Source organism: Choloepus didactylus, chromosome 8 (assembly GCF_015220235.1).
Source record: "Choloepus didactylus isolate mChoDid1 chromosome 8, mChoDid1.pri, whole genome shotgun sequence".
Classification (NCBI taxonomy): domain Eukaryota; kingdom Metazoa; phylum Chordata; class Mammalia; order Pilosa; family Megalonychidae; genus Choloepus; species Choloepus didactylus.
This window is the reverse complement of record NC_051314.1, coordinates 120,592,499-120,620,179: the sequence shown is the minus strand read 5'-3', so window position 1 is coordinate 120,620,179 and position 27,681 is coordinate 120,592,499. Positions and strand designations below refer to the sequence as shown.

The 27,681-nt window shown below is 37.4% G+C and overlaps 1 protein-coding gene across 2 annotated transcripts in view; it reads right to left on the bottom strand.

The window, feature by feature from the left end:
* The window catches only part of DUSP16 (dual specificity phosphatase 16), a 115,191-nt gene extending 89,611 nt beyond the window's left edge, over positions 1 to 25,580 (bottom strand). The window contains exon 1 of one of the 2 annotated variants that reach the window (XM_037845919.1): positions 24,938 to 25,580. The gene's annotated coding sequence lies outside the window, so the exon portion shown is untranslated. The remainder of the gene's footprint in view (positions 1 to 24,937) is intronic. The other variant, XM_037845915.1, reaches the window with a different exon arrangement.
* Between the last annotated feature and the right edge of the window lie 2,101 nt (positions 25,581 to 27,681).

The following is a 27,681-nucleotide window of genomic DNA, read 5'->3' as shown; positions in this document are numbered from 1 at the left end:
AACATGATAAAGAGCATATATGAAAAACCCACAGCCAGCATAGTACTCAATGGTGAGAGACTGAAAGCCTTCCCTCTAAGATCAGGAACAAGACAAGGATGCCCGCTGTCACCACTGTTATTCAACATTGTGCTGGAAGTGCTAGCCAGGGCAATCCGGCAAGACAAAGAAATAAAAGGCATCCAAATTGGAAAAGAAGAAGTAAAACTGTCATTGTTTGCAGATGATATGATCTTATATCTAGAAAACCCTGAGAAATCAACGATACACCTACTAGAGCTAATAAACAAATTTAGCAAAGTAGCGGGATACAAGATTAATGCACATAAGTCAGTAATGTTTCTATATGCTAGAAATGAACAAACTGAAGAGACACTCAAGAAAAAGATACCATTTTCAATAGCAACTAAAAAAATCAAGTACCTAGGAATAAACTTAACCAAAGATGTAAAAGACCTATACAAAGAAAACTACATAACTCTACTAAAAGAAATAGAAGGGGACCTTAAAAGATGGAAAAATATTCCATGTTCATGGATAGGAAGGCTAAATGTCATTAAGATGTCAATTCTACCCAAACTCATCTACAGATTCAATGCAATCCCAATCAAAATTCCAACAACCTACTTTGCAGACTTGGAAAAGCTAGTTATCAAATTTATTTGGAAAGGGAAGATGCCTCGAATTGCCAAAGACACTCTAAAAAAGAAAAACGAAGTGGGAGGACTTACACTCCCTGACTTTGAAGCTTATTATAAAGCCACAGTTGCCAAAACAGCATGGTACTGGCACAAAGATAGACATATAGATCAATGGAATCAAATTGAGAATTCAGAGATAGACCCTCAGATCTATGGCCGACTGATCTTTGATAAGGCCCCCAAAGTCACTGAACTGAGCCATAATGGTCTTTTCAACAAATGGGGCTGGGAGAGTTGGATATCCATATCCAAAAGAATGAAAGAGGACCCCTACCTCACCCCCTACACAAAAATTAACTCAAAATGGACCAAAGATCTCAATATAAAAGAAAGTACCATAAAACTCCTAGAAGATAATGTAGGAAAACATCTTCAAGACCTTGTATTAGGCGGCCACTTCCTAGACTTTACACCCAAAGCACAAGCAACAAAAGAGAAAATAGATAAATGGGAACTCCTCAAGCTTAGAAGTTTCTGCACCTCAAAGGAATTTCTCAAAAAGGTAAAGAGGCAGCCAACTCAATGGGAAAAAATTTTTGGAAACCATGTATCTGACAAAAGACTGATATCTTGCATATACAAAGAAATCCTACAACTCAATGACAATAGTAGAGACAGCCCAATTATAAAATGGGCAAAAGATATGAAAAGACAGTTCTCTGAAGAGGAAATACAAATGGCCAAGAAACACATGAAAAAATGTTCAGCTTCACTAGCTATTAGAGAGATGCAAATTAAGACCACAATGAGATACCATCTAACACCGGTTAGAATGGCTGCCATTAAACAAACAGGAAACTACAAATGCTGGAGGGGATGTGGAGAAATTGGAACTCTTATTCATTGTTGGTGGGACTGTATAATGGTTCAGCCACTCTGGAAGTCAGTCTGGCAGTTCCTTAGAAAACTAGATATAGAGCTACCATTCGATCCAGCGATTGCACTTCTCGGTATATACCCGGAAGATCGGAAAGCAGTGACACGAACGGATATCTGCACGCCAATGTTCATAGCAGCATTATTCACAATTGCCAAGAGATGGAAACAACCCAAATGTCCTTCAACAGATGAGTGGATAATAAAATGTGGTATATACACACGATGGAATACTACGCGGCAGTAAGAAGGAACGATCTCGTGAAACATATGACAACATGGATGAACCTTGAAGACATAATGCTGAGCGAAATAAGCCAGGCACAAAAAGAGAAATATTATATGCTACCACTAATGTGAACTTTGAAAAATGTAAAACAAATGGTTTATAATGTAGAATGTAGGGGAACTAGCAGTAGAGAGCAATTAAGGAAGGGGGAACAATAATCCAAGAAGAACAGATAAGCTATTTAACGTTCTGGGGATGCCCAGAAATGACTATGGTCTGTTAATTTCTGATGGATATAGTAGGAACAAGTTCACAGAAATGTTGCTATATTATGTAACTTTCTTGGGGTAAAGTAGGAACATGTTGGAAGTTAAGCAGTTATCTTAGGTTAGTTGTCTTTTTCTTACTCCCTTGTTATGGTCTCTTTGAAATGTTCTTTTATTGTATGTTTGTTTTCTTTTTAACTTTTTTTTTCATACAGTTGATTTAAAAAAGAAGGGAAAGTTAAAAAAAAAAAAAAAAGAAAAACAAGGGAAAAAAAAAAAGATGTAGTGCCCCCTTGAGGAGCCTGTGGAGAATGCAGGGGTATTCGCCTACCCCACCTCCATGGTTGCTAACATGACAACAGACATAGGGGACTGGTGGTTTGATGGGTTGAGCCCTCTACCATAAGTTTTACCCCTTGGGAAGACGGTTGCTGCAAAGGAGAGGCAAGGCCTCCCTATATTTGTGCCTAAGAGTCTCCTCCTGAATGCCTCTTTGTTGCTCAGATGTGGCCCTCTCTCTCTGGCTAAGCCAACTTGAAAGGTGAAATCACTGCCCTCCCCCCTACGTGGGATCAGACACCCAGGGGAGTGAATCTCCCTGGCAACGTGGAATATGACTCCCGGGGAGGAATGTAGACCCGGCATCGTGGGATGGAGAACATCTTCTTGACCAAAAGGGGGATGTGAAAGGAAATGAAATAAGCTTCAGTGGCAGAGAGATTCCAAAACGAGCCGAGAGGTCACTCTGGTGGGCACTCTTACGCACACTTTAGACAACCCTTTTTAGGTTCTAAAGAATTGGGGTAGCTGGTGGTAGATACCTGAAACTATCAAACTACAACCCAGAACCCATGAATCTCGAAGACAGTTGTATAAAAATGTAGCTTATGAGGGGTGACAATGGGATTGGGAAAGCCATAAGGACCAAACTCCACTTTGTCTAGTTTATGGATGGATGTGTAGAAAAGTAGGGGAAGGAAACAAACAGACAAAGGTACCCAGTGTTCTTTTTTACTTCAATTGCTCTTTTTCACTCTAATTATTATTCTTGTTATTTTTGTGTGTGTGCTAATGAAGGTGTCAGGGATTGATTTAGGTGATGAATGTACAACTATGTAATGGTACTGTAAACAATCGAAAGTACAATTTGTTTTGTATGACTGCGTGGTATGTGAATATATCTCAATAAAATGATTAAAAAATAAAAAAATTAAAAAAAAATAAAAAAAAAAAAGGAATGCAGTACTGACACATGCTACAACACAGATAAACCTTGAGAACTATGCTATGTAAAGAAGTCAGACACAAAAGGCCACATATTGTATGATTCCATTTATATGAAATGCCCCAAATAGGCAAATCTATAGAGAAAGAAGGTATACTAGTGGTTTCCAAGGCACGGGAGAAGGAGGGATGGGGAATGGGAAGTGACTGCTAATGGGCCCAGGGTTTCTTCTGGGGATGATGAAACTGCTCTAAGTAGTAACAATGATTGCAGAACTCTGTGAATATACTAAAATCCAGTGAATTGTACACCTGAAAGAAGGATGAACTTTATGGTTACAAATTATATCTTAATAAAGCTGACATTAAAAAAAAAAGGCCCAGCAACTATTCCACATCAACAGCGGCTACAATGAAACATGACAAGTAAATGCAATATATAATCCTCTACTGAAACCTGTATTGGAGGGGAAAATGTCGCAAAGAATATTACTGGGTCAACAGAACAGGAACACAAATGGTGCAGCAGATAGAGGTTTAAATCAATGTTAGGTTTACCAAGGTTGGCATTTGTATTATGGGTAGAGAATGCCCTTGTTCTTTGGAGACCCGCTGAAGCGCCTGGGGAAAGACAGGCATGTGTGCAACTTGTCCTCAAATGGTTCAGAAAAATATATCTTATATATATGTGAAGAGACAACAAGTAATTAAGCAAAAGGGGTGAAGTGTTATTAGTAGATGCTGTTCATTTATTTTTTCTCTAAATTTAAAATTATTTCCAAATAAAAATTTAAAAATAAAATATACATACACTAAGATCCAGAAATTCTACTCCAATAATTTGTCCTATAGAAATGCCTGTCCAGGTATATTATACGCGAAATACTGTTCACTGAAACATGTTTATAATTATATAAAGTCAGAAACAATCTCAATGCTAATGAATAAGTTAAGGAAATACATCATTATATCATGTAGTATAATATATTGATGTCTAAAAAGAAAGATAATTATCTATATGTACTGATATAAAATGATTTCCAAAAATACATTTTTACTGAAGAAAATAAAAGAGAGAACTACAAGAAGAATAGGTTTAGCCCTAGAACAAAAGCTATAAAAACCTCAAGAAGCCCAGGAACTTCTTGATTTAGTTAGGAAAGAATCTAAGCCTGTTCTCTATGTTTATTTATGGAGCTAATTATTTGTGTTTGTAGATACAAATAATTCTCTCCCTTACAAAATTGATAATATAAACTTTGTTAATGAAAGAAAACTAACACACTCTTGGATGCCATTGATTCCTATGGTTGATTCAAAAGCATTTCTTAAATAAACTTTCTTATAATTCAATTATAGCAAATATACAAAAAAAAAAAAACCAGAAATCATGAGTATACAGCTCAAAGGATTTTTACAAAGTCAACATACTCACGTGTAACCACCATCCTGACCAAAAAACAGAAACCCACCAACACCACAGAAATCTCATCTCATTCCTTCTCAGTCACTAATCTCCTTCCCCAAAGGTAATCACGATCCTTACTTCTTGTGCCACAGTTTACTTTTTCATTTTTGAACTCTTCTGTTTCTGAACTCTCGTGATCACAAACTCATGTTGTTGTAAGTAGGAATAGTTTCTTCCTGTGGTCTGCTATATAGTCTTCCACAGAATATACCACTATGAATGTATCCATCCTTCCACTGATGGACATTTGGCTTCTTTACAAATGTCCACCACAGGAGTTACTACGAATTGTACTGCTAGGAACACTCCTGTACATGTCTTTTGTACACGTCTATTAGTATACACTTCAGATTTGCTTGGTCAGAGGCAGGATGAGTATGTGGAGCTTTAGTACAATTGATATTACCAAACAATTTCCCAAAGTAGTTGTACCAATTTATAGCCTCACCATCAGTGTATGATAGTTCTAGTTGCTCTACATCTTCGCTGACACTTGGTACTTTCAGAGGGTTTTTAAAATTATTTTGGCTAGTCTGGTCAGTGTGTAGTGATAATTCACTGTGGTTTTATTCAGCATTCTCTGATGACTAATGTTGTTGGGCACTTCTAGAAGCTTTAGTTTTTTTAATTCAATTTTATTGAGACATATTCATATGCTATACAATCATCCGAAGTATAAAATCAATTGTTATAGCTGTACATTCATCACCAAATTCAATTTTTGAACATCTTCATTCCTCCAAAAAAAACTAAAATAAGAATAAAAAGTAAAGTAAAAAAGAACACCCAAAACATCCCATCCTCCGTTATTCATTTAATTTTTGTTCCCGTTTTTCTACTCATCTGTCCGTACACTAGCTAGGAGTGTGAGCCACAAGGTTTTCACAACCACACAGTATAAGCTACATGGTTATACAACTGTCTTCAAGAATCAAGGCTACTGGGTTACAGTTCAACTGTTTCAGGTATTTTCTTCTAGCTATTCCAATACACTAAAAACTAAAAAGAGATACCTATATAACACCTAAGAAATCTCTCGACTCCATTTGAAAGCTCTCAGTCACTGAAACTTTATTTTGTTTCATTTACCTTCCCCTTTTTGGTCCAGAAGGCTTTCTCAATCCTACAATGCCAGGTCCAGATTCATCCCTGGGAGTCATGTCCCACGTTGCCAGGAAGCTTTACACCCTGGAAGTAATGTCCCACGTAGTGGAGAGGGCAGTGAGTTTACCTGCAGAGTTGGCTTAGAGGCCACACTGAGAAACAAAAAAGGTTCTCTGGGGTGACCCTTAGGCACAATTATAAGTAGGCTTAGACTCTCCTTTGCAGTAACAAGCTTCGTAAGGACAAACCCCAAGATCAAGGTTCAGTCTTCTAAATTGGTAGTCCCTAATGCTTATGAGAATAACAGGAATTTCCCAGGTGGGGAAGTTGAGTATTTCTACATTTTTCCCCAGTCCCTCAAGGTGGCTTTGCAAATACATTTTTATTCTCTGCCCAAATTACTCTGGGATGTAGAAGCTTTATTTTTTTAACCTTTCACACTCAGATCAACAATTAACCTGGAATTTATTTCTGTGTATGATGTGAGGTAAGGGTCAAAATTATTTTTTTCCCATATGGATATCCAATTGACCCAGGACCATTTATTGAAAACAGTTTTCCACATTGCTGTGTAGTACCATTTTAATAATAAATTAAGTGTCCATATAAATGTGGGTGTTTCTGGACTTTATTCTATTCCACTGATCTATTTGCTTTTTCTACACCAAATATTCAGTAATATAAACCCTCCAACTTTGTTCTTCTTCAATATTATCTTGGTTATTCTTGCCATTTGCACTGTCATATAAATTTTACAATCAGCTTATGTAATGGTCCTGGACATCTTTCATTAGATTTATTCCTAGAAATTTGATATTTCTGACACTATTATAAATAGCATCTTTCTTAAAATTTCATCTCCTAAGTGACTACTACTATTATAAATAAATGTAGGTTTTTGTATATTGACCTTATATCCAGTAATCTTACTGAATTTACTTAAAATTTTTTTAATCTACTAAAGAAAAATCCACTCTTTTGTTTACAGTTCTGACAAATGCATAGTTAAGAAATACCACAATTGAGGTACAGAACAGTTCCATCACCCCCTAAAATTCCCTTGATGCTCATTTGTAACCAACATCTTCATCCCACCATCAATTCCTGGCAACCACTGATCCACTTCATTCATAGTGTTGCCTTTTCTAGAATATGATTTGAGTGGAATCATATCAAATGTAATCTTTTGAGTGGCTTTTTTTTTTCATTATAATGCTTTTGAGATTCACCCATGTTGTTGCATGTATCCATAGTTTGTTCTTTTTATTGCTGAGTAATATTCCATTATAGGGATATAACACAATTTGTATATTCAGTTATCAACTGAAGGGCATTTGGTGATTATGGATAAAGATGCATAAATATCTGCATACAGGTTTTTGGGTGTACATAAATTTTTATTTCTTTTAAGGAAACACCTATGAGTGGAATTTATGAGTCATATGGTAAGTGTATGTTTAACTTCATAAGGAACCACCAAATTGTTTTCCAAACTAGCTGTACCATTCTGCATTCCCACCAGAAATGTATGAAAGTTTCATGTGCTCTGCATCCTTGCCAGAACTTAGTATTGTTGGATTTTTTTGTTTCTTGCTTTTGCCATTTTACTAGATGTTTCATTGTATCTTAGTGTGGTTTTAATTCGCATTTGCCTAACAACAAACAAACATCCTTTCATGCACTTTTCTGCCATCTGTAAATCTTCTCTAGTGAGGTGTACTCAAATTTTTTGCCCTTAATTTTTATTGAGTTGCTTGTTTTCTTATTGTTAAGTTCTGTGTATAATTTATATATTCTGGATACAAATTCTTTGTCACATATGTGATTTGCAAATATTTTCTGCCAGCTTGTAGCTTGTCTTTTCATTCTCATAACACTGTATTTCGAAGAGCAAAAGTTTTAAATTTTTATAAAGTCCAATTTATCCTTTTTGTCTTTTACAAATCAAGCTTTTGGTGTCATATTTAAGTACTTGCTGCCTAACCAAGTTACAAAGATTTTCTTCTAAGATTTCTTTTTAAAGTTTTACAGGTTTATGCTTTACATTTAAGTTTATGATCCATTTTGAGTTAATTTTTGTAATTTTTATTTTGAGATTCTTTTTTTTTTGTATATGGATGTCCAATTGTTTCAGTATTATTTGCAAAAAATTCCTTTCTCCATTGAATTGCTTTCCACTGTGTCAAAAATAAACTGACCCAATTTTCATGGGTCAGTATCTGGACTCTAGTCTGTTCTATCAATCAATACAGTAAGTTTTGAAATCAGGTAGTTGTGAATCCTACTGCTATATTCCTTTTCAGAATTGTTTTGGTGATTCTAATTCCTCTGCCTTTCCCTATAAATTTTAAAATCAACTTGTTGATATTTACAAAAAGTCCTGCTAGGATTTTGACTGGGAGTGTGCTAAATCTATAGATCACAGTGTTAAGCCTTCAATCTATGAATACGATACCTCTCTCCAGTTATGTACGTGTTCTGTGAAGTCTTTCATTAGTGTTTTGTAGTTTTCAACATAAAGCTCCTACAAATATTTTGCTAGATTTATTCCTAATTATTTTGTTTTTTTGGGGGTGATTATAAATGGTACATTTTTAAATTTTGAATTCCACCTGTTCATTGCTGATATCTAGAAATACAATTGAGTTTTGTAATATTAACCTTGTACCTACACAACCTCATTAAACTCACTTCTTAGTTTTAGAACTTTTTTAGATTCCTTGGGATGTTCTATGTAGAAAACCAAGTCATCTGCAAATACAGACTGTTTTATTTCTTCCTTTACAGTCTACACACTTTCTACCTCTTTTTCTTGCCTTACTGCACTGGCTAGAACTTCCAGTGCAATGGTGAATAGGAGTAGTGACAGTAGACATCCTTGCCTTTTCCCCAAACTTAGCATCCTGTCTTTCACCACCATATTTACTTTTTTGATTCTAATGGTCTTTTTGTAGATTCTTTTGGTAACACAATCATGCCAGACATTTTTTTTCTTCCTGTCCAATCCTTTTACCTTTATTTACTTTATTACCTTACTGTACAAGCTAAAACTTCCAATCAATGTTGAGTAGAAGTGGTGATAGTAGGCATTCTTATCTTGTTCCCAATTTCAATATTTCATTATTTATGCTTTTATAATATGAATTTTTAGGCTTATTTCATTCTAGTCAGCTTTTCATAATAGTCTCAAAAAATATTTTCATCTTTGCTACAAAGGAAATGAGACCCTTATCCCTTTCCTTCTTTTTATAAGAGTAACATTATATATTTTTAGAAACTAGAAGTGGAATTTTAGCATAAAGTTAAAGTTCATGCAAAATAAATGGATAAATAATGTAAACATCAGATAGTTCTATATATTAGAAATCTATGAAAAATATCATTTGGAGAGGAAATCTTATGCCTTTTTGATAATGATTACATTGATGAATTCTGCCCTACTAATTACCATCTATGGATTAGTTTTATCTTTTTACTTTACTTGTGTCCTAGTAGTTGTCTTTTTCCAAAATGACCAAACTGCAATTGGGGGGTGGTGAGGAGGAACCCCAGAGGGCCTAGATAATCAGTATGCTACCAAATGCACTCTCAGTCCCTGAGTTGACTGTATAAACCAGATTAAGAATGATCTAGAGTTGCTCTGATCATTTTGGAAGCTTCCCACAATGTACTGCTCTGAAGTTGCCTCAGTTCCCTATTTACACACCTAGCTGTATTTAGTGTTTTCACAAAAGAAGGGACTGGTTATGCCCCATCAGGACCTTGAATATGCCAAAAAGCAACATAGATGACATGGGGAGCCAAGCACAAAGACAATGCTGTGCTAGAAATCTTGAGTTCTATCACAATATTACCAACAGCTCACTCATTCTGAGTCACCATGCATATTCCTCGCCCATTCCTATCTGCCTTAGTAGATTTTGCTTGTTTACGTTATTACCTCATAGGGTATTGTTAGCATGAGAGCATTTTAAGTCACAGCATCATTTGGCAGTAACATATAACTCCATATATGTTACATATATAAGCTCCCTAAAGATTGGTTAACTGTCAGACAGATGGTAAGATGCAAAAACTCAAAAATAAAAAGTACTTAGTATCTAAAACTAATTCAAGCATATCATAGAGTCTACTGTAATGTACCCTTTAACCTCAACCACCATGATCACATTACCTCCTCCTTTTATTATTACCATGATATCACCATCTATGTGAAAGCTATGGACAAGGAATAAATAAATCAGTTTGGTAACATTTCTTTAAAGCTGGTATTTAACACTGAAAAATATAACTAGTTCTTATAGAAATAAAAACTTACTGAATTTGGACTGGTTGCTCTATGTATTTAAAACAATAACAAACACACTGTCTAATGAACTTTGGCTTCTATTTGTTCATGACTCTGTAAATTTAAAAAATAAAACAAGCAAAAAAACCGCTCTGTATCTCCAGAACAAAGTACAAGCTCTACCACTCTATGACATACCCACTGTAGGACTTACGTATGTCAGCAGACTAAGAACTGACCTTTTGGCCCAGGATCTGGAGGTGATATCACACTATAACAAATAAAATGAGTAAGACCAAGAGTTAGGGAAAAAAAAAAAAAAAGATACAACAGAGCTTTGGGTCAAGTGCTACCTACTAGCCACAGTTGGCAACAAAGATTTCTCAGTCTGGGGGTCAGATATTACAGAGGTTCCAAGGGAACTGTAGATGTTAGAGGTCAGTTGGTAAAAGGCAATACTGTCTCAAAGCTCAGAATTTCAGAGCTGGAAGAAACCTCAGGTATCTAGTCCATGCCCCTAGTTTTACAGATAATGAGGAGGGGAAGAAGGGGATGGGGAGGAATCTGCTGCCTCTAAATCCTCTTCGGAGTACAAAGCCCTCAACTAGGCAAGCTGTGCTGGTCAAGTCTAGCGATGGGAAAGGCAGTGCTGCAGTTACTAAATTCCACACCAGTATTTTTATACCCTTTTACACCTGATCTGTGACTAGTTTTAAGCTGCTGATTCATATTCTAAAAAGAAAGTGGCAATAGATCTCTTACTTTTTCTTGCTGTGTCCCCCCACCTTCATACTCTAAAGATGCTGGGAACTGTTCCAGGACACTGTCCTCCTGAACCTCCGTACTGAAGCAGCTAGCTGGCGCACTGCTCTCAGAGTAAGTAGGGCAGGGTGCAATTGTAGGAGAGAAGGGGAGGCCAGGGGAGGACTTCGGGTGGACTGTCCTCTACTTCTACTCTTGATTTCATCCCTCAGCTAGGAAAGGGGAGCCTGGCATGCAGAACTCCCAGTTGAAGAACTCCCGGTGCAAAGAAAAAGGTGTCTTTAATGGCAGTTTGTTTAAACCATGAAGAGTAGACGGTCAATAAAGAGATACTGGCAGCAAGCATAAGCTCATTGACGGCCAAAGCCACATGCTATATACTTCTCTGCACCCTTTCCAGTACCTAACTTGCAGAAGTCACTTGGTAAAAACTTGTTCATGCTGATGACCATGACACTGTTGGCTAAAAGAATAGATCTTTTGTACAGAAAAATACCTATCAGCCTCAGCAGGCAAAGTACTTATAAACTAAGGTCATTTCTATAACAAAAATCTCCCCTGGTTTCATAATAATTTTTATTAAAGACCTCTATAAACCTACTTTTTCCTGGCAAGTAGATACCATCTGCCTAACACTTTGTACTTGGAAATTCCCCCATAATACACTGTCTCTTTAAATGAGATTACAGTAATTACATTCTATAATGAAACAGCGACTGGCAGCATTCAAGATCATACCACACAAAGTCCAGCATTTGCCACAAAAATCACTAGGGTTTGTGTTTTTTTCAGTTGGGATCGTTCATAGACAAGAGGAAAAGGGGTTTTCTACTGTATGTGATTTTTACTGTAGGTTATAAAACCAAGAAGCTATAAACTTAAGCTTCCTGAATATTTACATTAACAAGGCTCTTAGTCATTCACAGAATGAAAAATGAAAACAATTACCTTCATTACTTACTTAAAAGGCTCTCAGCAGAAGGAAAAAATTTCTAACATTTGGATATTCTGCGCCAATGAAATTAGAAACTGCCCCTAAGCTGTTTAAAGCAACTGTTAAATGTGTATACACATTGGCATTTTATTCTTAAAAATACACCCCAAAACGTAGCTGCCTTGAATGCTACAGTTAATAATAACACTGATCTCCAGAATTTCCCAATACTAACACACCAGAAATAAAACGCAGTGGGACCCTTCTATAAGATTTCTGTTGAAGATAAGATTACTACCTTTTAAGCTAAAAGGTAGTAATCTTATAAGCAATGTAGTTGTTTCCTAATTTGAGTTGGGAGTATGATTTTCAACTCACTATATATCTAGATTCATGTAATAACAAACCTTGATAGGATTCTATATGATGATTACTCTCTGAAATAGAAGTAGAATCCCACTTTAAGGCACTTGAAGCTTCTGCCTTCTTCAAGTGAAGCTTGGTTGCTACAATGCACAATGGGAATCAAATATCTTCCTTTAATCCTTACCTAAGGCAAATGTGCAGCATGAATGCTTTGGATATGAAGAAATGCATAACAAGCAAAAGGGGATGTTCCACCAGGTTTTTAACTCTAGTGCCTAAAATCCTTCCTTCTGTTAGAAGAGGGCACTTTCTCTGAATGCTCAGAGACATTTTCATATCTTCTAATTCTGCCTGCTTTTTGGATAAAGATAACAAAATGTGAAAGATTCAGAAGAGAGGGAAAAAAAAAGAAGAGGAACAAGAATTTGAGAACTGAAAGTTACCTCAAGAGATTATTTAATCCAATTATCCGATATAATTAAATCTAATTCTTGTTTTACATACAGTTAAAAAACTGAGACTTAATTTCTAAATTAGTTCTGTAGTTCATTGTGATATAGGTCTGTATAATTTTCCCCTAAAATAAGAAAGAAAATGGATATGGCCATGTTTGAAAGGAACACTAAAGACCAACTCCAGACTAAAAGTAATTTTAAGAAATCACCTAATATTCTTTGTGCTTTCCTTTCTGCATCTCTGTGAGACAGACACAGCTAGCTACCCAATAGACATTTCCTGCCCTATAATTTGCTAAAAGAACCCGTTTTGTCCTGGGCAGCAAAAGGCCTAACCCTCAGAGACAATGCATGATGCATACAAACCCACCCTGGAGACGTCATTCCCCCAGGCTATCCTGTGAGTGGGAGTGGTCTTGTGACGCAGTTTAAGCAAATGAGACAAAGTCTGATGGGAACTTCTGGGAAGGATTTTGTTTTCTGTTAGGCAGGTAGAAGAGGAGGGACCACTTGCTCTGTCCCTTCCCTCCTTTCTGTCTTGAAAAGGGATATGATACCTGAAGCTGAGGCAGCCATTTTGTGACCTGGAAGAAACAAGCATGGGCACAATAAGTGAACATGTAAAAGATGGCAAAGCCAAGACTGGAGGGAACCTGGAGCCCTGATGACACTGACAAGCAGTTGAACCAACCCTGAGACCATTTACCTCTGAATTCTCTAAACTACTTAAGTAAATAGTAAATAGCTCAATGTTTAAGCCTTTGTTAGTGGCTGTTAACTATAGCTGAAGGCAGTCCTAAATAAAAAAAAAAAAAAATTTCTGTAGTCTGATGTAACTTTCCTGCCCACTACATTCCCATTACAAACACATATTCTACTCAAACGCAACTTAAAAGTGGCAGGATTACTTTCCTCCTGTCGAGTTAATAGAGACCAGTTTTATGACTTTATAATCATAATACCTTAACTATATGACCCTATTAAAACAAACATCAGTAGAGAAAAACAATTAGGAAAACAAAACATGATTTAGAATCATATTTGTTTTTTGAATATCAACTTTGATCCTTCCTTTGCCATCTCCATTCCCTTTTGGAAATAAGCACTATATAAATAACAAGTTAATAAATGGTATCTGTTTGAAATAAACTTTTGTCTCCTTTAAACATATCTGCCTGTTAGTAAGTATTAAACTATTAAAATTTCATTCTTGAACTTGCAGCTGTAACCTGGCTCTGTCAATATTTCCGTATACTGATGCTGATAACCAAAGCTTAGAAACCTACCTAACACTACACCAAACTCATGGCATCGCTAAATGTTTTTCTCTACTGTAAGTGAAGTTGTCTGACCAAACAGGTTATAGAATTTGAAAATTGGTAAGGCATTAAAATAAAAGTCAGACTATCCAGTACAGTTATTCTGGCCATATTTTGATGGAAATCTTTCACATAGATGCTCATCTCCAAGATTCCTGCTGCACCGATCTCCTCCCATGGCCTATTCCTCCAGCACCCAGCACCCTGGAACCTAGTTCTTGATGTGGTTCTCCTTTATGCCCTCCCAAGCTTATCTCCACCATCTGGAGCCCCAATTTGCTTCCAGCTTTCACATGATCACTTTACTCCCAAACTCTCTTCTCTCACCATTTCTTCTTTCTCACCTTGTTTGTCTTCCGTCATCTCACAGCTCCTCCCCCCCCCCAAAGAAAAAGATAACCTCCCTAGTTGGAAGGAACAAACTGCCACGAGCACTCCATTCTCCCCCCAGGTATGTTACCATCTTGTCATTCAAGGAAAACTGTCCGAGTACTCTTGATTTTAAGTGTGCATATAAGCGGGCTCAGTGCTTTTTTAGTTAAGAAAAAATAATAAAGAGAATGCATATGTTCCTTTTTTGGTAAGTTGTGAAGCGAAGTGCCGTAAGTTACCCACTCCTTGCTTCTGTCTCCCCTTTACTCACCCTTCTCTCTGATGTTATGTGACTACCACCCATTACGGTATCTCAGTCACATGGCTCATCCCACACACCAGCATATTCACTTCTTCCTGACAAATTAATCAGTTAATTTTTTGGTGTAGATGTGTAGATGAGACTGCTCTAAAAAGATGTTAGGACACAGCTCTAGTTTATACCAGCAGATTTTAAAGTGTGGTCCAGAGACCCTCGTGGGGTGCCCAAGACCTGTTTGGCGAGATGTTAGTTGCCTTTTTCATTCTTTCTCTCTCGTGAGCACACAACAGTGATTTCCAGAGAATATCTGGTGTATGAAGTATCACTCTGATAGCTAATGAAAATGTGCTTGTATTCTTATGTGCTTTAGAATTTTCCAAGACAGCCAGCTTAAGCTATAAATAGACATTTTCAGAAATTAATTCAGTACTTCTTCCATGTTCCTACTACCCATCTTCAGTTGTATCTGTTACAATTGCCATAACCTCACTATCCTCCAATGAAGTCGATGAGAGTTTAAAGAAAAACAAAGTGAATGTCTTTATGATGAGCTCTTTAAAAGAAAAATAAATAGCTTTCAAATTAGAAATGAAAAAGACACTGAAGTATCTACAGGGTAAATTACAGATTGCACTGGCCAGAACAGTAAACATAATAGCTAAGAAACTAAAAAAGGTTTGTATAGTTGACATGGCTGAATCCTGCTGGATGAAAAGTTAGTAAAAGAAATCATGGCACTGCCACTTTCCAATGATGCAATCACTCATCAAATTAAAGATTTTACTGCAAACATAGCGTCCAAGTTAATATCTAGCCTTTACTGTTCTTTTGCTTTACAAGTGGGCAAATCTACAGATGTGGTTGGACTTGCTATTTCATTTGTATTATTCCAATATCCACACCAATTTATCATTGAAGATTTTCTTTTATGTGAATGCTTCGCAACAAAAACAAGTGCTACTGAATTATTTAAAAGGTTGAATAGATTTTTTTGAGTTTCATGATTAATCCTGAAACAACTGTGTTGATACCTGCTCTGAAGGTACAAAAGCAATGGTGGGTAAATCTGCTGGTGCTTTAGCATTACTCCAAGCAGTGGCACCAGACTGTACTCAAAGCAGTTATAACCTTCACTTCCAATCATTTTTTTTTTTAAAGAGCAAGTTTCAATTAATGTCCTTGATAAAGCAATACATTTTTATTTTATTAAATCTCAACCCTTGAGAACATGTCTTTTTACTATTCTATAGGATGAAACGGGAAGAACCCATAAAACCCATCTGCTGCATACATACATACAATGGTTGCCTGACAGAAAGCATTTATGCAATTGTTAGAGTGGTGAGATACACTAACCACTTTTTTCATGCAATACCATTGTTGCTTAAATAAATGGCAGGTAGACAACTTTTGGTTATTCATAGTTAAGTATTTGGTAGACACTCAGTCTAACATGAATAAGGTGAGTCTGTTATCTCAAGGAAAAAAAAAACCTGAATATCAGTTGCCAGTGGTAACATTTGAGTTTTCAAGAATAAGCGAGAATTTTGGAAACCTTGTATTTGTCATCATGTTCTTGACTACTTCCCAATTCTTAAACACTTTCCTGATAAGACTGAGGGTAATATTAATAAATGTGATTTTTTTAAATACTGTGTAATGAAATATGTAAACATTCGAAAGATCTGCATAACTCAGTAGAACACTATTTTTCAAATAACCAATGTATGATGTTACAAAATCACACACAGGTCAAAGATCCATTCAAAGTGTAAGATGGATCAATAATTCTGTTTTGTCTCTTAATATTTCCATGTTTGTTTTAATGTTAATCTGTTTTTCCACAAGAATCTTTAAGTAGAAATGACAAGTCAGAAAGATGAGCTCTTGGCTTTGAATATTTTTTAAAATTTTTATTCTGTAACATATATTCAACCTAAAATTTTCCATATTATCCCCTTTCAGATATACAATTCAGTGGTGTTAATTACATTCACAATGTTGTGCCACCATCACCACCATCCATTACCAAAACTTCGGCCTCACCCAAACAGAAACTCTGTACCAATTAAGCATTAACTACCCATTCCCCACTCCCAAACAGCAGACCCCTGGTAACCTATATTTTGGTTTCTGACTCTGACCAATGGGTTTTAATGTTACAGAATACAAAAAATCCATTGATATGGTTCAGATTCAACACTACAACTAACCTTTAAGAATCTACAACTTATAAAATCCACAACTATGTGAAAAGACTATTAGAATACACCTTTCCTTTCTAACTACAATATCTATGTACAGCCAGATTTTCTTCATATATTTCAACTGAAAGAATATATCGCAACAAACTGAATATAAAAGAAGCAGTTATGAAAATCAAGCAGTCTTCTATTAAGCAATACATGAAAAAATGTGGCAAAAATGTAAAATGATGCTACTCTTCTCACTATTTTTGGTTTGGAATACTTTCTTTATAAAAGTATGTTATTTACATAAACATTTAATGATTTTGTTATTTTTTAAATGAATAAATATTTAAAACATTTCTCACTTTTAATTGCTACTATGTTAAATATTGATATAGACCATATAAACAAAAGCTCTTTGCCATCCTCAATATTTTTTAAGAGTGTAAAGGTGTTCTGTGACCGAAATGTTTGAAAACTGCTGGTTTATATCACCACAAAGAAGCATACTTTAAGTATGTGTATCTGTCAGAATGGGCACCCAATTAAGAATCAAAAAATCCCAGCTCCAGTTCTAGCATCACTTCCTACTTGCTTTGAGATTTAAGTATCTTGGTATCTCTAAGCCTTAGTTTCGTCTATAAAATGGATAACTCATGTCTTATTATAAGGATAAAAGAGACAAAATATGTCAAAGTAACTTATAAACTAGATGGTATATATTTTTTTAATTTTATTTTGAAATAAATTCAAAGTTATAGGAACAGTTGGAAAAACAATACAAACCCCATACACAGAATTCCAGCATACCCTGACCCCTCTCTCCTGATCCACCAATTTTAACATGCTGTCACACTGCCATTTCTCTTTCCCTCCCTCCCTCCCTATCATCCATCATCTATTGCTCTGTCTTCTGAACATATGACAGCAAGCTGCACACATTATAAGGTATATTATTATTACAAATCTTAAGAGTTTTAAGTATTTCTTGTGATGTTTCTACTAAATTCTTTGTATTCTTAAAAGTTCATCATTAAAAAGAGAACTTTATAGTTTACTGTATTAAATTTCTTCCCCTACAGTTATAACTGATATTTTCATTATTACATTCTCAAATACACTCTAAAAGTAGAGAAAATAACAAACCCCAATGTACCATCATCCAGCTTCAACAAGTACCAAAATTTTGCCATTATCATTTTATTTATTTCCAATTTGTGTTTGTGACTATCCTCAACTTTTTAAAAACAAATATTAGGCATCCTTTCATTTTGCCTATAAACACTTCCATATTTATCTTTAACAGATGAAAAAAATTTAACATAACCACAACGCCATTATTATAGCTAAAAACTTTATGATTATTAAATGCAGGTTACCAGGAGCTGGGTAGAGGCGGAGAATGGGAGTTAATGCTTAATTTTCTTTGGGGTGATACAAAAGTTTTGGTAATGGACAGTGGTGACAGCAGCAAAACACTGCGAATGTACTTAGCACAACTGAACTGTATATCTGAAAGCGGACAAAATGGGAAATTTTAGGTTGTATATATGTTACTATAACAAAAAATTTAAAAAAGAACCCACAGAACTAATTGTACAACACAAAGAGTGAGCCCTAATTAAATTATGGACTATAGTTAATAGTGTAATTATAATGATATTGGTTGCATCAATTGTAACAAACGTACCACACTAATGCAAAATGTTAATGTAGGGAAAACTGTGGGGAGGGGTGTATATGGGAACTCTGTACCTTCTGCATGATTTTCTCTAAACCTACAACTGTTCTAATAATGGTTTTAAAAAACCTTTATGGTTAAAGACTTTTTAACAACATCTAATACTCCATGCTCAAATTCCCTGTCTCAAAAAAAAATGTTATTTTTTGTTTTTTAGTTGGTTTGTATCATCAAAATGTCATTCTTACTGGTTTGTTTTCAAATGAGTACAAGATTTAACTAAAGCTAGGAAGTAAGAGGAAATAATACTATGCTTTATATATCATGTACAGTTTATAAAACAAAGTCAGGAACCGTCTTTCTGGAGAATGTGCTTCTCCCCCAACCAAAAAAACAAACAACAACAAAAACACTACAAAACAGGCCAGATGGTTGGCATTTACTCTTCAGCATTCTAAGAAGTGACCAGAAGAGGACAAGCTCAGCTGCTCAGGGAGGGAAGGAGCTGTTAGAATGTGAGCAGAGGGAGCTGACAGGAAATAAGCACCTGCCATTTAGGAAAGGATGAGGTCAGAGTCAGCCACAGGGTCAGGTAAACTCCAGGTGCGGTCAGACCCTGGGTCCTAGAGGGCGCATACTGCTCAAATACTAGCCAGGCGCCCCAGACTGGAAGGCAATCCCCTGCAGGTTTCCACTCACAGCTCAAGAACTAGAAAGCTAGAGCAAACAGATGCAGGAGATATAATGGAGCCTCAATAAACACTAGCAGTTGTGGGAATCAATGCAATTTATTCAGCAAACATTTATCAAAAGCCTACTCTACCAGGCACTACCTTAGGCTATGAATTGTGATTAAAAAAAAAAAAATTATACAATGCATATAATGGGTAGCATATACTCCTCTGCACGTGTTTCCCAAATAATTTCAAGGGAGAATATGGAGCTATTTAATATTAATCAATCATATTAATATGATTTAATTAAAATCATATTATGATTTATAGTGTATCTCTTCTATAAACGGCAGTTTGCCCCCCTACTGCCACCCCCATACAGACATTAAAAGAAATCTGAGTTCTACTGTCCTTTCCAAATATTTTTGAAGAGTACATGTCATATTAGCAATTACGCACACACATCACAGGCCCTAGCATTTATATCTACAATTCTTTTCTAAAGGAATATTTAATGAGGGACTCAAGGAAACACTACTCCTCTTGTATTTTTTTTTTTTTTCCTTTTCATAGGCTTATTACCACAAGCACTTCAGAATACACTGTAGGTGAAAACTGGTTAGGTGCATAGAGAAAAATTTTCAAGGGGTTTGGTTCTATAGACACACATATTCAATATAAGCCCTTTAAGGAATCCTTTACAATTTCACCTACAATTTTTTTTTAAGTTTAAAACTGGAATAATAGTGGAGAAGCAGAGGTAACATATTTCTGAAAAGGCAGACTTTATAAATGTGCCCCAAAACATGAAATAGTAACAGTCACCAACAATAGTCTCTAATATTTCAGTTGACACAATAAAGGATATCTTCTAAACAACAGCAACAGCCAAAAACAACAACAAAAAATAAACCCTGGCAGTGAGAGAACTACAATAAGAATCCAAACTTCCCCATCTGAGAACAGACACTTTTGCTTCAGGTTTCTACCGCCTGTAGAAAAACTGAAAAAATTATAAACTGGACACAATTTCCAGTGAGACCATTAAATCCCCTACAAATTTTTAAGGAGATATAATTAAGTATATAGCGCACATGGCAATCCAACTTCCCCATTCAATTCCTTTACCACACAAATGAGACCTGGATAGATGTCAACCATGACCCTATTCTAATTAAGCCAAAAACTGTTTAAACCCCCAATACTGTTTGCACATCATTTGTTTTGTATGTTCTCATACATGGCACCATCAAAACAAACTGCCCTTGGAATCTAGCTTCACTTTTTAAGACTATTATGACTATTTTTCCTAATGGAGACTCTAACTTAAGTATATAACCCAATAAATAACAACCCTAAATAAACTGTAAACAATATTAACCTCATTGTAAAAACATAAGATTCTTAACAAATGGCAGCAAAAGAATTGTAGATAAATTAACTAGGAGTTGAAAACTCAAAGCATACATGCTTCCATAAGAATATTTACAGGAAAAGGGGGACAGTAACTAGATATTTCCTTGATCCTGATCATTATTTTCTTTCTAAGGCATCACTATTTCACATCTGATTTTTAAAGTACTGTTTACTTGTTTATTGTCCGTCTTCTCTCATTAGAATGTAAGTTCCATAAGGGCAAAAACCTTATTTATCTTATGTTCCATTATATGTACACTGCCTAGTACATAGTAGAGGCACAATTTAAAGTTGCTTAATAAACAGATGAACAAGCGGCTTCTCACTTAGATGCTGCCCACCCAAACTTCCCTTCCCCCATACAAATGCTAACCGTCTTTTAAGGCCAAGGTCAAATTCCACTACATCTCTGATTACCACCTCCCTGAATCCCCTCCAGTCTCTTTCTCCTTTAAACCATGAATTTGGCACTTACCAGCTGTCTGATTATTGTTTATCTTTGTATATGTACATACTTCCCTTAAACTTCTCATAATCCTACCCTCCTTAAGAGCAAGGACCAGTGTCCCAAACTTTTGGTATCCACCTCAGCACATGTACTCAGTATACCCTTAAATGTTTTACTTAATTCGTTTATTTGCAATTAAGCCAGAAATCAATTTAGTTACTAGTTTCAGCTTTTTATAACTTATCCCTCTTTCCCAAACAACTCAAAAAAAGGCCATGAAATTGCACTGGGTCTCCCCCTATTTTAAATTTATCTCCAACAATTTCAAATTTTATATTCCCTGTTCATAACTAACTTTATTCGCTACTCACCCCCAAGATTAAATTTTTCATGTAATAAAAAATCTTCTGACTTTTTTGTAATGTCTATAATGAGGTTTCTAATCCCAATCAAGGAGAGGTACCCCATTTCCTTCTTTACCAATCATACCCCTGGAAAGCTTTTATTATTTCTTTATACCTGTCCTAGGAATCCGCCTTAGACCCTACTTTTCAAGCTATTCCTATCTGGTTTCTCCAGTTATTTATCTGATTAAATTTCTAACTCCCTTTCTCAATCAGTTTGTGTATGAGAATGGCCTCTTTTTAAAGTCCGAGCCTACTTTTTTAATTCCAGCTGACCTTTATGAACCTTATCTACTCACAAAGCCAACCCTTCATCATCTGGGCTAATGAAATGTGTAAAAATATCTGATTATCCACAACAAAATAAAATCAGATAAAAACTGACATCTGGCTTTGGAATAAACATATGAGACTTTGGGCAAGATTAACTTTCTTAATTATGTTTTTGCTTAAGCCAACATTAGCAAGATTTTTTTTTTTTTTATGATGGTAGATCTCTGTCTTGGTTTTTAAATTTGATGCACTTAATTTAAAAAGAAGCCAATCAAGTATCTACTGTGGTTTTTCCCATGAAGCCGTTTCAACTAGTTCCTTCAATCTGTTGAGATTTTTTATAAAGTCTGGTTTCTGTTTCCCCTGATTTATCTCATCCCTTTTCTTGGGATTCCAAGGAATTCTGATCCAAATTGGTTTATCCTATATTAATTTACTTCTTCAATTTACAGTATCTTTTGCTTGAGCTCTCAAAGAACTTTAAAAATGTTAAATCTTTAGTGAAATTTTTAGTCCAGATAACACAGGATAGAAAACCTTATTTTTGTCAGATACGCCAGGAAAACTAGGTTTCTAGCATAAATTATACTGATAATTCTAGCAAAGTACATTTAGTAGATCATGATTGGTTGAAAAACAGAAAAACTTTAATACTGAACAGCTATGTAAGTCTGCTTGACATATATAGAGAGAGATAGATAGATAGTTACATTTTCCAAAAACACCACTGAATTAAGTCCCCAATGCAGGCATTTACAGAAAATAACATCAAAACAAACTTACCTATTAAACTAGCACTTCTCCTGGCCACAGCTTAAATTTTGCACCCATCTCGGATCTACCCTTAACCCTTGATCTTGGTCTCATCTCCACTCCCAACTACACCACAAATAAATTTTAAATGTATAGGGATAAAAAAAGGAAAAGAACTGTGTTAACGGGATCTTCTCTTTTGATCCCTTCTCAGATACTACCATTAAGATTCTGGCCATTATCTCCAATTTTGCAAGACTATTTTACAGTTACCAAACTGAACCAAAGGACAAGCACTTCTCAAGTTGAAGAAGGAGCAAAACTGGAAAATTTGGCACTTCTGTTCCCTGCCCCCCAATCCCCCATAATCATACATCTCCAAAAAACTACAATGTCTAATTGGACCACCCACGTAAATTAAGCATAATTTTAAACCAAATCATAAATTTTGAGTTACTAACATACAAGATGTTAAAATTCAAAAATTTAAACATTACCACAGTTCATATATTTTTTACATCTGAATGCAAGCTTACAGTGCTTGAACTGATTTATTTTCATACACTATTATTCACCATGTTACCAGCAAAATTTAGAATGAAATTTCTAATTTTTCCCCATGTGGAACTTTGATAAGTACAAATTATTTTATTTAAAAAACACCTTTGGGGCTAGTATTATTCAGTCCACATGTTTACATAAAATGGCAACAAACATTAACCAAAAATCAATTTTTTTTAACAGCTACCTTCCACATAGTCCTCAAACCTCAGTAAATTCCACAACTTTATTTAAATTAAAAAAAAAACTTTCCCAACGCCTAGTTACATTTTGATTAAAATACCTACACAAAGCCCTGAATTTTTAGTTTTTCAATTTACTTCTCCAAGCTGCTGCCCTCACCAAATACAGAACTCCACAAGCCTCAATTAATTACGGCTACCCAAGCTGTGTGTGTTCACCAATACATATGATTCTCAAGAAAAAGTAAATAATTAAAAGTTATTTAACTTGGTTGGTAAGAGATTATTTTCTTCTTTTAAAGTTTTACCTTAAGTTTTAAAATCTCTTTCCTCCATGGAAATGAAATAGAATAAATCCTTTGAGGAAACAGTTTCACCTACGTGCACTCTCGATCAGCCCCACTGGGTCAGTGGCATAAAAAGGCATTTTCTGACATCTAAATTCCTTCAATAGTAGTGATAAAGTCTTTCATGGATGGTAAATTTAAACACACACACACACACACACACACACACACACGCTCAGAAAGAAAAGAGAAACATACCTGGTCGTTTTCTAAACAGGTTTGATAAGTTTTGTTCACTTGTAAGAACAGAGTATTTACTTATAATCTTTTAAAGCAGAAGTGGCAGCCAGAGCACTGGATAAATAAAAACTTCAGACTTTTAAAAATCCTGCATCTTTACTCACCTTCCTTATTTCATGAGGAATGGCACAGCAAACCCCACCGTAAATGAGATTATGCAACAGGTTTTTTCTCTCCACCTAACTCATTACCGGCTGATTAGAGGTGTGCTTTCTCCAAACAATCTGAAACACCCAGAAGGACTTCAAAACGCCAAGGATCTTTGCTGTTAGCGTTTAATAAAACTTTAGGATTTTACATTATCCATTCATTTTGTTAATCCTGGAAAAATCCTAAATGCTATTTCTTTTTTTAAAGATCTACTTTTATTTTCTCAACTTAATGACCGGTTTCCTTTAGGAAATAAACCCAGCATCTGAAAACTTAAGGTTCTGCATAAGTATATTTTCCCTGGTGTTTTATTACATGAACTGAAACCTGATAAACATGGGCTTTTTTATTTCTCACGTTTTACGACGAATGTAAATAAAAAGGTGACTGGCGCACCGAGTCCCCCAACACTGTGACCCGGGCCCCGGTATGAAAATTTTGATTGTTTTTTGGTTGGTTGATTAGGTTTAAGAAAGTATAGCACCGTCACCACCCAGGTGGCCTCGCTGCTTACACCAAAGGCGAATGGGGATAATGGGAACAGTCAGGCCGGGGCCCCACTTGGCAGGCGTGTTGTGTAACAGTCGCGCCTGGAAGTGAGCAGCTTCGCCCGCGAAGGTACCGGGTTCCGCGGCGGCGGCGGCAGATCCTATCCGCGGGGCCCGGGTCAAGCCCGCTCGGCGCGGCCAGGGGCGCACGGTCCGCGATCCCGCGCCCCGCCGCCCGCCCCCTTCCCACTCGGACCGGCCCCCAACAAGGCCTATACCTACACTTAAAACGCTCTTGCGAATACGGGCCGCAGCCGCCCCCACCCCGCCTTCCGAAAATGTGGCCGGGACGCCGGGGAAAGCAAACCCCAAGGGGCGAGAGCGCCGCGCCGGGCACTGTACTGTTGGGGCGCGCCGCGAAGCGTCCATGCTGCTGGAGCGGGCAAGCGCCCGAGCCCCGCGCCCCCGCACACACGCCCCGCGCGGCCCGCCGGAGGCCACTTACTTTGGGGACCGCCGACTTCCCGACTCCCACAGGAGGAAACCTAAAGTTGTCACCGCGGCTCCCCTCGGGCCCCCTCACCTCCCGGACTTGCGAAGCGCCGCCGCCGAGCCGGGAAAGCGGCTGCGCTGCCGCTCGCGTCCCGTCCCGTCGCTCTCTCCTCCTCCTCTTCTTTTCACTATATTATCTTCTTCTTCTCTGAGGGGTAGGTGGGGGCGGGAGGCTTAGGAAGAGAGGAAACGTTTGCAGATTTTCTTCACTCTTTCTCTTCCACACCCCCCTCCTCAATCAGTCTTGAAAAAAAAAGTGTCGGAAGGGGTGAAGAACTTGAAGAGGTAAAGATGGGGGGCCGAGTGGGGAAGTGGGGAGGGGGTACGGAGAGGTGATAATAATCATTTAAAAACTGATTAAAGCCCCCGAAACAGAGATACACAGAAAGAGGGGGGAAAGACGGGGGGGGCGAGTGGGGGTTGGGGGGAAAGAGAAAGAGTCGCTGGTCAGGAAACTTCAAGCGCGGATGAGGTCATTGGTTTAAAAATAAAGAGATGGCGTCATTTGAAACCAATCCCAGTGAATGAACTCAGCGGAGCCCGGGGGAAAGGAGGAGACAGGCGAGGGCAGGGCGGTGGGCGCGGGCGGGGCTGTGCGCCCGCCCGCCCATCCCCGGGCCGCTAAGCCCAGAGCGCGGCTCCGCGCCTCATTTCAGCCGCTCCGGGAGGGGTCGGGTCACGTTCCCTTCCACAGTTCGGCGACTCGGAGGCAGGTTCCGCAGGCGCCACTGGGAGGAGCCGGGGCTGCCAGAGGGGGCGGCCCCGCGGCCTCCTCTTTACGCGCCCGCGCGCGCTCCGGCCCCCAGCCCCGGCTCCGGTCTCCGCTTAGGGCCCCGCGCACCTCCCCAGCAGCGCCCCAACAGGTATTTAAGGGTTTTCCCCCCACGGAGATGCGAAGCCTTTTCCTCTTCCTTGGGCTGTTTACAGCTGCCTTACCACGGAAGGGAAAAGCAAACAATGATTTGAGAGAATTATAATCGCTCTTTAAAAAGTCTAATGAATCCAAAATGCAGGACTCTGTTGTCTCTATAAAAAGAAAAGTTACAGGTACTTTAAGAAAATCACACGAGTGTTACCAGGCATTCAGCTGTCGTTGGAAGCTCTCACATGTACGTTCCTAAATTATTTTACTTTTGCCAGATATGATGAGAATAAGCAGCCTAAAATGCTCTCCAAAAATATTTTCTGCATCTGCAGCACAGTATCATCTTTGAGATCAGCGGTGGCTGCCTCTTGAGAGGTGCAAGACCCTACTGATTTACCGCCATACACTTTGTGCAATTTTTTTATTTGACCTGAGGTGATGACAAACCCCGACTTGGAATCATGAATAGGACAATCGGAGCTTTATTCCAGTGTTCTTTGAGCATTTGAGCATGAAGCTGCTTCTACTGAGTATTCACGTGGATATCATATAACAAAGATGTGATTAATGACGGAAAAGCACCCTGTGCCCAGTGAACTGCTCCATGAGCCAGAATTTAAGTGCAGGAATAATCCAGCTCTTTAAACATTCTGTTAGCAGTAGACTGGATTAGGGACACTGGTCCCTAAATGCATCTTTGTTGTGGAATATCCAGGTGGACACTGCCTAAGCGACTTTTTAAAAAATTGGTAAAAGAACTGAGAAGCAGGTTTGAGTGGGTTAGAAGGATGACATCTTACAGCTTTTCTGCCTTTAAATCTTGCAATTAGAGTGCATTTGTTACTGCTGGTAATCGTAGTGGTATGGTTAGTATTATGGCATAAACCTGGGAACTTCTGACCCATCTTTGAGATGAGGAATAGGAGCCCAGTTGGAGATGGGAGACAGCCAAGCACTTCAGGCTGTAAGAGAAGCCTGAAGGCCACAGATGCAAAGCCTGCTTTCAGCCTCTGCCATTGACCTCTTTAAGACTTCTGCTAAGGGGAAGCAATCTCTTCCACTGCTCCTTGTCCTCTGGTGGCCAGGAGATGTAACTGCAGCTGTGCTGAGCAAGTAAACCTCTAAAAAAATCTAGTTGGAAAGGATCTGCATCTCAAATCCACTTAGCTGGAGGGGCTGGGATTTTTAGGAAGGAAGGAAAAGATAAAGAATCTGTACTAGAGGTAGAGCGCATGACTTGTTTAGATGAAGGACTCAAGAGGATTTATGGAGTACCCTTTACATCTGCCGCTCTTTAGCCTTTAAATGATGTCTGGAAATCTTTCTTCCCTTCATTCAGTCAACCATTAAGTTTGTGTACTTACTATGTATGTGGCTTTATGACAGCTACTATGGGAGCCTCCCTCCTACTTTGAGAAATAAGACATAGACTAAAGTTAAATAAAAAACTAAATTAATGATTGAGTGGCTTACAATATTGGTTAAAAGAGGAGAAAAAGAGCCCTGTAAGCTGGGATTGTCAGGGAAGGCTTCTTATGAAGAGCTCTGACCTCATCTTGAAGGACGGTTAAGATTTTGTTTGGAGTAAAGGGGTCAATGGAGAGGCTATTCTAGAAGGGAAATGGCATGAGCAAAGACACGGAGGTGGAATGAATAAGGTGTATTCAGTTGAGGGGTGAGTAGTCTATTCTGGCCTTGGTAGACAATTATGTTTAGCAATTAGGTATGAGGATAAATTTAAGAGATTTAGAGGCACATTATGGAGGTACTTGATTGTTAGGATAAATAGCTTATTAATAGTCTAGAATGTTATGGAGAAACCATTGAACAAG